The 10,352-nt window shown below is 53.5% G+C and overlaps 1 long non-coding RNA gene across 2 annotated transcripts; it reads left to right on the forward strand.

Moving 5' to 3' along the window:
• The first annotated feature begins 1,638 nt into the window (after positions 1-1,638).
• LOC144288517 (uncharacterized) lies at positions 1,639-8,992 on the forward strand. Of its 2 annotated transcripts, none has more exons than XR_013356382.1 (3): positions 1,639-2,484; positions 6,371-6,560; positions 8,651-8,992. It is a non-coding gene; the product is annotated as an uncharacterized LOC144288517 (long non-coding RNA). The 2 variants fall into 2 exon arrangements; XR_013356383.1 differs by lacking the exon at positions 1,639-2,484 and adding an exon at positions 5,057-5,447.
• Positions 8,993-10,352: the final 1,360 nt, after the last annotated feature.

The raw sequence follows: 10,352 nt of genomic DNA on the forward strand, positions 1-10,352 counted from the left end.
GAAATACCTCCGAGGCCCCTTTATGTCTCCAGAACCTGGTCTTGAACTCTCCCCATTAAATAGTCTCTGTTAACACAGCGGTACGCTGCTTGTTTCCTAGCGGGCCCCTGGCTGATCCTCTTGCCAGCGCTTCCCGGCTCCCAGGTGAACACATACCTCGTGGCCGGAAGGCCTGCATGGCCACGCACCCCGCGAACTCTCACACACCCCCAGAGTCCCCACAGAGGACGGATGGGGTGGCCTTGGGATACATTTCTGATCTGATTCTCTCGTCTTATCATCGAAGCAGCTGAGGCCCGAGAGTCAGAGCAGGGCCTCCACCGGGCTCTCCTGCCCGCCCTCTGGCCCACAGGTACTTGGCCTTCAACCACCTGAGGCCCTGCAACGTCTCCTCAATCACCACCCAAGCAGGTCACTTAGCTGAGACCCTGTGACTTCGCTTTAGGCATCTTTAGAAAGTGACGCTCCTCTGCGAGTCGCTAGGCTCAAAGGGCACTGAGCTCTGTGCTACACGCCGGGCGCCCCAGCGGCCTCCTCGGGAGGACTCCAGATCGAGTCCGGGGAATGAATGATCTAATTAGCCCCAACCTTTGAGCATAAGTGACGTCTACATCTCTCATGTGTTCTAGATTATTGCTAGCAATAATCAACACCTGAATCCAACAGACGTCGGAGAAGAGGGTTCGGCCTTCATAGATGCTGGAAGGTCTCCTGTTGGCCTCTTATACACAGCACAACGGAAGCTCTAACTGGATTCGATAAGAACGCGCATCCTACTAATTAGACAGGAAGTTCACATAAATTCACGGCACAGTTTTATCAGGTGACGTTTCCTCATTGATAGAATCTAATACTAAAAGTCATAAATAAGTCTTAAATAGGACAAAACATTTTAAAGTACAGTTTTCAATTTTTTTCCATAAATTTGGCTCTAATAAAATAACCTTAAATTATGCAAAAAGGATAGTAATTGCAGCGTAGGGAGTGACGGACCCAGTGAGATTTTTTTTTTCCAGCAATTTCTGGAGCAGTGCGTGGCTGTGACAGCCTGCCACGGGACAACACGACGACTCAGGGAGTGTGAACTGATCGTTGCCACGGTCCACACCTTCTATACATGCTTTCCCTGCCCCGTCTCAACTTCTCTTCCAAAGAAGGGAGGCTCTGCCTTGGGGTCGGGCTGTGGAGACAAGTCATGGCAACGCGTGGCAGCTGAGTGATGACAATGAAGAAGGGCGGGAGGGTGCCCAGGAGGAGGCCGGGTCTCTCCCCAGAGCAAGGCAATTGAAGATCAATCGGTTCACACAACTTTGGCCTGTGTTAATTTCTTTATATTGATTTGGAAAGTTTCAATTGGAGATTTTAGCCAGATAATTCATTTCTTTCTCTGCTTGTTTTTGCATTTGAATTTTGGCCAACCTTAGAATTTAGGGATAAAGTGTCCAGTGGAGCAGAAAAGCATTCGGAGAAAATATTTAGGGCAAACATATATTTAAACGCACCTGTGTGCTGGATGCTGAAGGGCCTAGGGCAGCGCTTCCCAGACTTTGCTCCCTATTAGAACTACCCGGGCAGCTCGAGAAATGAAACGCGCCCCCTGACGCCTGGCTGCGCTCCATCCCGACTCAGCCACGATGTCTGGGCAAACCAAGAGTCTTGAAATCATCTCCCCAGGTGATTTCAAGGCACAGAGAAGATTGGGAACAACTGGTCTAGAGCAAAGACACTGAGCTCGGGGGTAACCCAGCCCCGGGTCCGTGCTCTCATTCTTCCACTCCCCGAGCTGTGTGACCTCGGGGAGAAGTAAAACCCCTAGAAGTAACTAGGGCCAGGAGTTACCCCCTAAGGAGAAACAGGAGAAGCAACTGCTGTCCGGGGAGGATCAAAGGAGGCTTCACGGAAAAGATGACCGTCGACCTGAATGTTGACCCGCGGGACCATTTGGGGTGGCAGAGAGTGAAGAGATATATCTTTCTGACAGAAGGAATAGCAGGTGGGGGCGTGGGATAAAGAAAAACGGGTTCGAGGAACAACGGGGAGGCCCACGCGGCCGGAGCGAGGGGCACCAACGGCGCGGTGGGCAGGGCGCCGGGGATACCACGGAGGCCTTTGTCCTCCCAAGAAGCCTGGGCCTTTCCCTGCTCACCATGAGCAACCAGCGCTATCTCTGAGGCAGGGACAGGATGATCAAGTCTCTGTTTTTAAGCGAAAAGCGAGGAGTTTAGAGGTGGGCGAACCAGGAAGATGGCGGCGGCAGTGGAGCTGGGGGAGGGAGTAGGCCCCGAATCACAGACCGGACACCAGCCGCGGCCGCCGGGAGCATGAGCTGCTGATGACCCGGGGCGTCACCCTCTAAGGTTCCTACGTACGTGGCTGGTCGGTAGGGTCATGTGCACAAGACGGGTGACTTTTAGGGTGAAGACTCCGAGTTCAGTTGGAGACAGGCCAAGTGTGAAGTGAGGTGTCCCACTCGCGGTGGGAAAGGTAGGCCACGCGCTCAGAGGAGTTGGGGGAGTCAGCGTGGGCGGGGGAGCGACCGTGTGGGTGAGGCTGAGGGGGAGAATGACAGGCCGCCGGGAGGGAAGCAAAGCAAGAAGGCCTCCCGGGACCAAGAGGAGAACCTCGGGAGAGGCCCACATTCAGAGAGCGACAAAGGAAAACGGGTCAGAGAGCCCAAGGAGAAGCCGGGGAAGGAGAGTCACGAAGGTCACAAGAGGAGGCTTCCCGGGGCCGTGTGGGCAGATTGGGATTAGGGGACGGGCAGTCGTCGTTTTCCTTTGAAAAAGTAGGACGTGTGGGGACCGCATCTGGGGGGTTGGAGAGGGAATGTGGGACCGTGTTGGGCATAAACTCTGTCAAGAAGAGGGTGGGGAGATGGTGAACGGTGGCCTCGGGGAGAGGGAAGGCTGGAGTGGCACTGGCTTCTGTGGACGTATTGCGCCACGCGTTGAAATCCACGACGAGGACACCGACAGGAGGCAGCAGAGAGAGAGGAAAAACGGGTGCGGTGGTGTCCTGGGGAGAGGGAGCAGGTGAGCGAGTGCGGCTCGACGGGGGGCTGGGCCCAAGGGGGAGACACCCGAGCCTGGGAGTTAATGCTCCGTTAATGAAACGCATTTTTAAATGGGCTGTGGGACCTGGCTGGAGGGAGAAGGGCCCAGGGAGGGCGAGGGCAGGGCGCTGGGGGCAGCCGGGGGACAGCTGGGGGCAGGCGGGGGGCAGGCGGGGGGCAGGCAGGGGGCAGCCGGGGGCAGGCAGCCGGCCCATGGGCAGGACACGAACCCGACACAGGCTGCCTGGGAGCAGGTAAGGAAGGGCCTGGAGCCCAGGCTGCCTCAGGAAGGGAGGTGAGGCCTCCAGATTTGGGGGATGAGGCTTCGGGACCGGGGTCAAAGCCAGGGCACAATGTGATTAGCACTGAGAAGTGGCCCCTAAGCTCTGGGACATGGAGCTTTTTTTTTTCACATGCTGTTTTCATTATGTTTCAGAGGGACAGGGGGTGGGACGGGGAGGCAGGGGCAGGGCCGGGCCTGTGGGTGTGAGCGGCGGTGGGCAAGGGCCCCACCCTCGTGTGCCCGGCCGAGGGGGAGCTGCTTCTAGAGAGTTCTGCAGGCGCCTCTGGGAGGCGAGAGGCGTGTGTCCTTGTCCCAGGACGCACGAGGACAGCCTCCCCTGGACAGAAGCACGGCGACGCGACCATCGAGAATGTTCGAGAGGCTCTTCTGAGGGCAACAAGTGGAAATGCACTGGAAACAGCACCAAAAGGGGCAGCGGGTTCCAGGAAGCCAGAAACCCGGCGGAATCGCCGCGCGGGCAGCAAAGGCGGCGAGGCTTTCAACGGACCGACGTCCTTCTAGATGCCGGAGGCCACCAAGCTCTCCGTCCGCTTCCCCTCCGGGCCGTGGCCTCACCTGCCTAGTCGCCTGGCCTCGCCTTCCCTCGCCCGCTCGCTCCTCACCTGCTGATCCCCGGCCCGGCCGGCGGCGCCACCCAGGGACTGACCCTGGCACCGGGCGGGTGGCGGCGGGCAGGTGTCCAGGCGGGTTGCAGCTCCCAGGGATGTCTCCCCCGCCTCGTGTCTCCCCCACCCCGTATCTCTCTCCCCGCCCCGTCTCTGCCCCCCCGGGTCTCTCTGCCCCCCCATGTCTCTCCCATCCATGTCTCTCTCCCCCCCATGTCTCTCTCCCCCCCACCCCGGTCTTCCCCCCCAGGTCTCTCCCAGTCCATGTCTCCCCCCCGTCTCTCCCCCCACCAGGTCTCTCCCCCCACCGCCAGGTCTCTCTCCCCCCCATGTCTCTCTCCCTCCGCCAGGTGTCTGCCCCTCCCGGGTCTCTGCCCCCCCGTCTCTCCGATCCACATCTCTCTCTCCCCCCGTGTCTCTTTCCCCCACCCAGGTCTCTCCCCCCAGGTCTCTCCTGGCCCGTGTCTCTCCCCTCCGTGTCTCCCCCCCCATATCTCTCTCCCCCCCCACATCCCCCCGCCCTGTGTCTCCTCCCATGTCTCCCCAGTGTCCCCCCGCGGCAGGTGGCCATCCCCAGGCCTGCCCCCCCCCAGCTAGTGTCCCCCTCCAGCAGAGGCCGGCTCCAGGGAGGCTCGGCGGCAGGGCAGCGGCGGGTGGCAGCGCGGGGGACAGGGCCGCGCCCGCCGGTCACCCCGAGTCTGCAGGATGCCCAGCACATGCACCCTCCTCCTCCAAGGCCTGCGTGATCCCCCCGAGGAGCCCGGAGCCCCCGAGGGCGCAGAGGCAAGCGTAGAAGGCCTGGCGGGTCAGGGGGCGAGGAAGGGAGCACCGAGGGACGGGGACACGTCTAAAGGACACAGCCCCGGGGCCACCCCTCGGCCGCCAGTGTAGCTAGTGGTCCTGCCGGGCTCCCTCCTCCTGGTGACACCAGGTCGTGGGTCCTTCAGATACAGATAAACCAGGAATGAATTGCAAGTCGATGGAAGGCGGCAAGTTGGTGTCAGAGTCCTGCCCTCCTACTCATTAGGGGGGCGGGGGAGGGGACAGGGTCACACCTTCGTGGCCAGCGATTGTGCACCCGGAGGGCACAGGTCGCCCGAGTGATGGGGAAGCCCACGCGTGACCGGGGAGCTGTCCTGAGCCATCGGGCCCCCGGGGAAGCCCACGAGGCCAGCCCTCAGGCTGCGGTCCATCGGGACTTTGACGCTCAGGGGAGTCTGAGCAGCTGCTTCACACGGAGGAAAACTGAGGGGGCAGCGGCGCTGCGCGACTGTGCTGCGGTGGATCGTTGGGCCAGGAACACACGCGCGAGCGCGGCCGCTGGGGAGGGCCGGGGACTGCTGGGTTCTCCGGTTTGGGGAGGACGCCGCGGTTAAGTAGAGGCACGTCCCGTCGGCAGGAGATACACACTGAGGTGTCGGAGGCGGACGGGGCCCCGGTCAGCAGCCAAGTCTCAGGAAAGGGCCTTCGGACAGACAGACGACAGGTGGCACTCCCCACTTCTCTGCACTTTTTTGTTTCACAGGCTTAAAAACCATAAACCATAGAAAGATCAGTCTCTGGGTTTAAAAAAAGGGAGCATTGCTTTAGGGTATGTAATGGGTTGAATGGGGGCCCCCAACAAAGTCTGTCCACATCGCGGAACCTGTAGGCGCTTTGCAGCTGCAGTGATGTTAAGGCTGTCGCACGAGGGCACCCCGGCCTGTCCGAGCGGCCCTAAGCCCGATGACTAGCGTCCTTGCAAGAGACACCCAGACACACAGAGGACAAGCCAGGTGGAGGCGGAGACACAGATTGGGGTGCAGCAGCCCCAGGCCAACGTACACCCAGAGCCACTTTTCCCAGGAATGATAAAAGGCATGCAAGGACTCTCCCGAGACCCCCGAGGGGGCGCACAGCCCCCCTGACACCTCGATTGCAGACTTCGGCCTCCAGAACCAGAAAAAAGATATTTCTATTGTTTTAAGCCACCCGGTTGGTGGTAATTTGTTACCAGCCCAGGGAACGAATGCAGGATGCTTTTTCCCTGTAATGTCGTTGGGGATGGAAAACTAAGTAGACTGAAAACAAGCTGTGCTTTTGGGGGGTCTTTGCCAACCGGGGCGCTGGAACACTCTCAGGGCCATGCTGCGCTCCTGAGAAAGGTGGCTTTCCGGGTCCCACCACCGCCAAGCTCCACATCTGACCCCCCCTCCCCCCCGCCCCCGTGGCCACGTTGGGTGCCAAAGCTCTAGCGTGCTGGGGCGCTTCCCGAGGCAGTCCTTCGCAATCAGGAGGGGTTTGGGCACCCGGGGGACATTTGACAATTTCTGGACACAGTTTGGGTTGTCATAACTGTGGGATGGGGGTTGCTACTGGCATCCGGTGGGTAGAGGCTGGGGATGTTGCTAAATATTTTATGATGCGCAGGACCGTCCCTCACCACAATTATCTGGCCTGCAACGTCAACAGCGACGAGGTCAAGAAGCCCAGTTCTAAGGGAACAGCTTCCTTTTTTGTTCTACGAAGGCTACTCACACTTCTCCGTCGGGGTAAGAACAGGAGAAGGAAGGAGGAGGCATTCCACAAATCCTTCGGGACGCTTTTTTTTGTTACTGTGGTAAGAAAAGATAACATGAAATTTACTCTCTTGACAAATTTTTGGGTGCGCAGGACAGTATTGCTAACTGTAAGGGCTGTGTTGTAGAGCAGATCTCTGGAGTGTCTTCATCTTGCATAACCGAAACTTTATACCCTTTTAAAAACAGCAATTTGTGGGGGGGGGGGGCACCTGGGTGGCTCAGTCAGTGGAGCATCTGCCTTCGGGGCAGGTCATGATCTCAGGGTCCTGGGATGGAGCCCGGCATGGGGCTCTCTGCTCAGCGGGGAGTCTGCTTCTCCCTCTGCCCCTCCCCTGCTCATGCTCGCTCGCTCTCTCTCTCATTTGCTCTTTCAAATAAATGAATAAAAACTAAAAACAAAACAAAACAGAAAACAGCAACTCCCCATTTCCCCCTCTCCCTATCCCCTGACAACCACCATTCTACTCTCTGCTTCTCTGAGTTAGGCTACTCTGGATCCTCATATAAAGGCATCTGCTCTGACCAGCTTACTTCGCCTGGAATAATGTCCCCAGGGCTCACCCACGTTGTCACATAAGCCAAGATTCCTTTCCTATTTCAGGCTAAATAGAAGTTCATTATATACGTAGACCACAATTTCCTTATCCGTTCGTCTGTTGATAGACGTTGAGGTTGTCTCCACCTCTAGGCCTTCGTGAAAATGCTACAGCGAACCTAGGAGTGCAGACACCTCTTCAAGATCCTGATTTTAATTCTTTTGAATAAATACCCGGCCGTGGAATTCCTGGGTATTTACTACCCAATTCCTGGGTATTTACTACCTATGGTAGTTCTATTTTTGACTTTTTGAGGAGCCTCCATGCTGTTCTCCACAGCAGCTGTTCCGGTTTGCATTCCCACTAACACTGTACGATTTTCTGATTTCTCTACACCTTACTGACACTATTTATCTTTTGGGGTTTTTTTGATAATAGCTAACCTAACAGAATATTTCTCTGGGGTTTTTATTTTATTATTTTGTTTTTGTCTCATTGATTTTGAATTGCATTTCCCTGATGATACTGAACACTTTCTCATATACTCATTGGCCATCTGTCTTCTTCAGAGAAATGTCTGTTTAAACCCTTTGCTCATTTTTATTTTTTTAAAAGATTTTATTTATTTATTCATGAGAATACACAGAGAGGAAGAGAGAGAGGCAGAGACACAGGCAGAGGGAGAAGCAGGCTCCATGCAGGGAGCCTGATGTGGGACTCGATCCCGGGTCTCCAGGATCAGGCCCTGGGCTGAAGGCGGCGCTAAACCCCTGAGCCACCCGGGCTGCCCCCTTTGCTCATTTTTTTTTTAAGATTGATTGATTGATTGATTGATTGATTGATTGATTGATTGATTTATGAGAGAGAGAGAGAAAGAGAGAGGCAGAGACACAGGAGGAAGGAGAAGCAGTCTCCATGGCAGGAGCCGGACATAGGACTCGATCCCGGGACTCCAGGATCGCGCCCTGGGCCAAAGGCAGGCGCCAAACCGCTGAGCCCCCCAGGGATCCCCCTTTTGCTCATTTTTAAATCAAGTTATTTGTTCTTTTGCTATTGACTTGCATGAGTTCTTTATAGATTTTGGATATTAAACCCTTATCGGTTATATGGTTTGCAAGAATTTTCCGTCACTCTGCAGGTTGTCTGTTCACTTTGTTGACGGTTTCCTGTGCAGACCAGAAGCTTTTCAGTTGGTATCATCCCACTTGTCTATATTTGCATCTGTTGCTTTTGGTTTTGGTGTCATATCCAAGAGGTCATTGCTAAGACCGATGTCATGAAGCTTTCCCTCCGTGTTGTCTTCTAGGAGTCCTGTAGTTTCACGTCCTACTTTTAAGTCTTTGATCCATCTTGAGTTGGTCATTGTGTACAGTCTAAGACGAGGATGCAATTTTATTCATTTGTCTGTGTATCTCCAGTTTTCTCAGTCCCACTCATTGAAGAGACTCTCCTTCTTCCCACTGTGTATTCCTGGCACCAGCGAGAGTTTCAGTTGACTGTGTATGCACGGGTTGATTCAGTTTAATTGAATATAGGTCTTTATGCTGTCTTTTTATGTTTTTTAAAAAATATTTTATTTATTTATTTCTCAGAGACAGCGTGAGTGCATACAAGCGGCAGGGAGGGGCAGAGGGAGAGGGAGAAGCAGACTCCCCGCTGAGCACGAAGCCTCATGAGGGCCTCAATCCCAGGACCCTGAGATCATGACCTGAGCCACCGGCAGACGCTTAACTGAGCCACCCAGGTGCCCCAGTACCATGCTGTCTTATTGTGACTTTGTAATATATTTTTATACCAGGAAGTGTGATGCTTCCAGCTTTATTCTTCTTTCTCAAGAGTGTATTTGGTATTTGGATTCTTTTAGGATTGCTTTTTCTATTTCTGTAAAAAAAAAAAAAAATGCCGCTGGTATTTTGATAGGGATTGCACTAAATTTATAGGTCATTTTGGGTAGTATGAACATTTTAATGTTATTAAGTCTTCCAATTTATGAACATGAGATGTCTTTCCATTTGTTTGCATCTTCTTTAATTCTTTTCGTCAACGTTTTATGTTTTGAAATACTAAGTCTTTAATCTCCTTGGTTAAGTTTATTCTTAAATATTTTATTATTTTTGGTAAATGGGGTTATTTTCTTAACTTCTTTTTTGATAGTTCATTGTTAGCCTTCTGGACTATACGTCCTCTGGTTCCAGATGTCTGTGGTCTACAGTAGGATGCGGGCTATGACACTGACTTAAGTAGGATATAGGAACAAGCAGAAGATCTGGGATTTCTCAGGAGTCCTAGCCTCACACCTTTCTTTCTTTTTTTTTTTTTAAATATTTTATTTATTTATTCATGACAGAGAGAGAGAGAGAGAAACAGGCAGAGGGAGAGGGAGAGGGAGAGAAGCAGGTGCATGCAGGGAGCCTGACATGGGACTCGATCCCGAATCTCCAGGATCACACCCCAGGCCGAAGGCAGCGCCAAACTGCTGGGCCACCAGGGCTGCCCTCCTCACACCTTTCTTGAACTTGACCTCTCACATATGCAGAGAGTTTTCAGGCGACTACCGTAAATGGGCTCTGAACACACTCAAAAACAAAGTTCGATTCTGACCACCAAACTACATTGTACCCAGAGGGCCAGTATCCAAGCCATGAGCTCTGAGAGCCTAAGTTCTCACATGATATAGCCTGAGAGGAAAACACTCCGAGGACCATAGTCACCTCTCTCTCTACCCAGTCCTTCCTCCTTCCTTTGCTCAGCATTTGCTGCCCACAACCAATGCAAACAATACACTAAACATTGGGAACACAAAGATAAATAAGTTAATCATTTGATAGAGAAGTTATGAGCGCCGTCAATGGCATCAACAGTGGGAGAGTTTTTGTTTGTTTGTTTGTTTTTTAAAGCTTCCTATACATGACGGGGAAAATCAAATCAGGATTCAGATATGTCACAGGAGAGATGAAGAAACCTCCTGGAGGCATAAAATAGAAACAAATATCTCAAAGCTTGTTCCAGTCCTTCCTGCAGCAGAAAATTGGGATCCGTAGAGCTCCTAATTTCTGAAAGTCCAAGGTGCTTTTTAAGTATCTGCTGAGACCTTCCCAAACTAAAAGAATCTAGAGATATTTTCTAAGGCAAGTATACATTTAAGTCCTGAAAAATCTACACGTGGAGAACATTTCTTGCTGAAATTCAAATATAACTTATGAGTCCTGCTGTGGATGCTATCCGGCCCCTTGAGTCTCAGGCTGTCAGTAGAAATAACTGCAGTGGAGCAAGACAGAGAAATTAGGGCCTGGG

Source organism: Canis aureus, chromosome 18 (assembly GCF_053574225.1).
Source record: "Canis aureus isolate CA01 chromosome 18, VMU_Caureus_v.1.0, whole genome shotgun sequence".
Classification (NCBI taxonomy): Eukaryota; Metazoa; Chordata; class Mammalia; order Carnivora; family Canidae; genus Canis; species Canis aureus.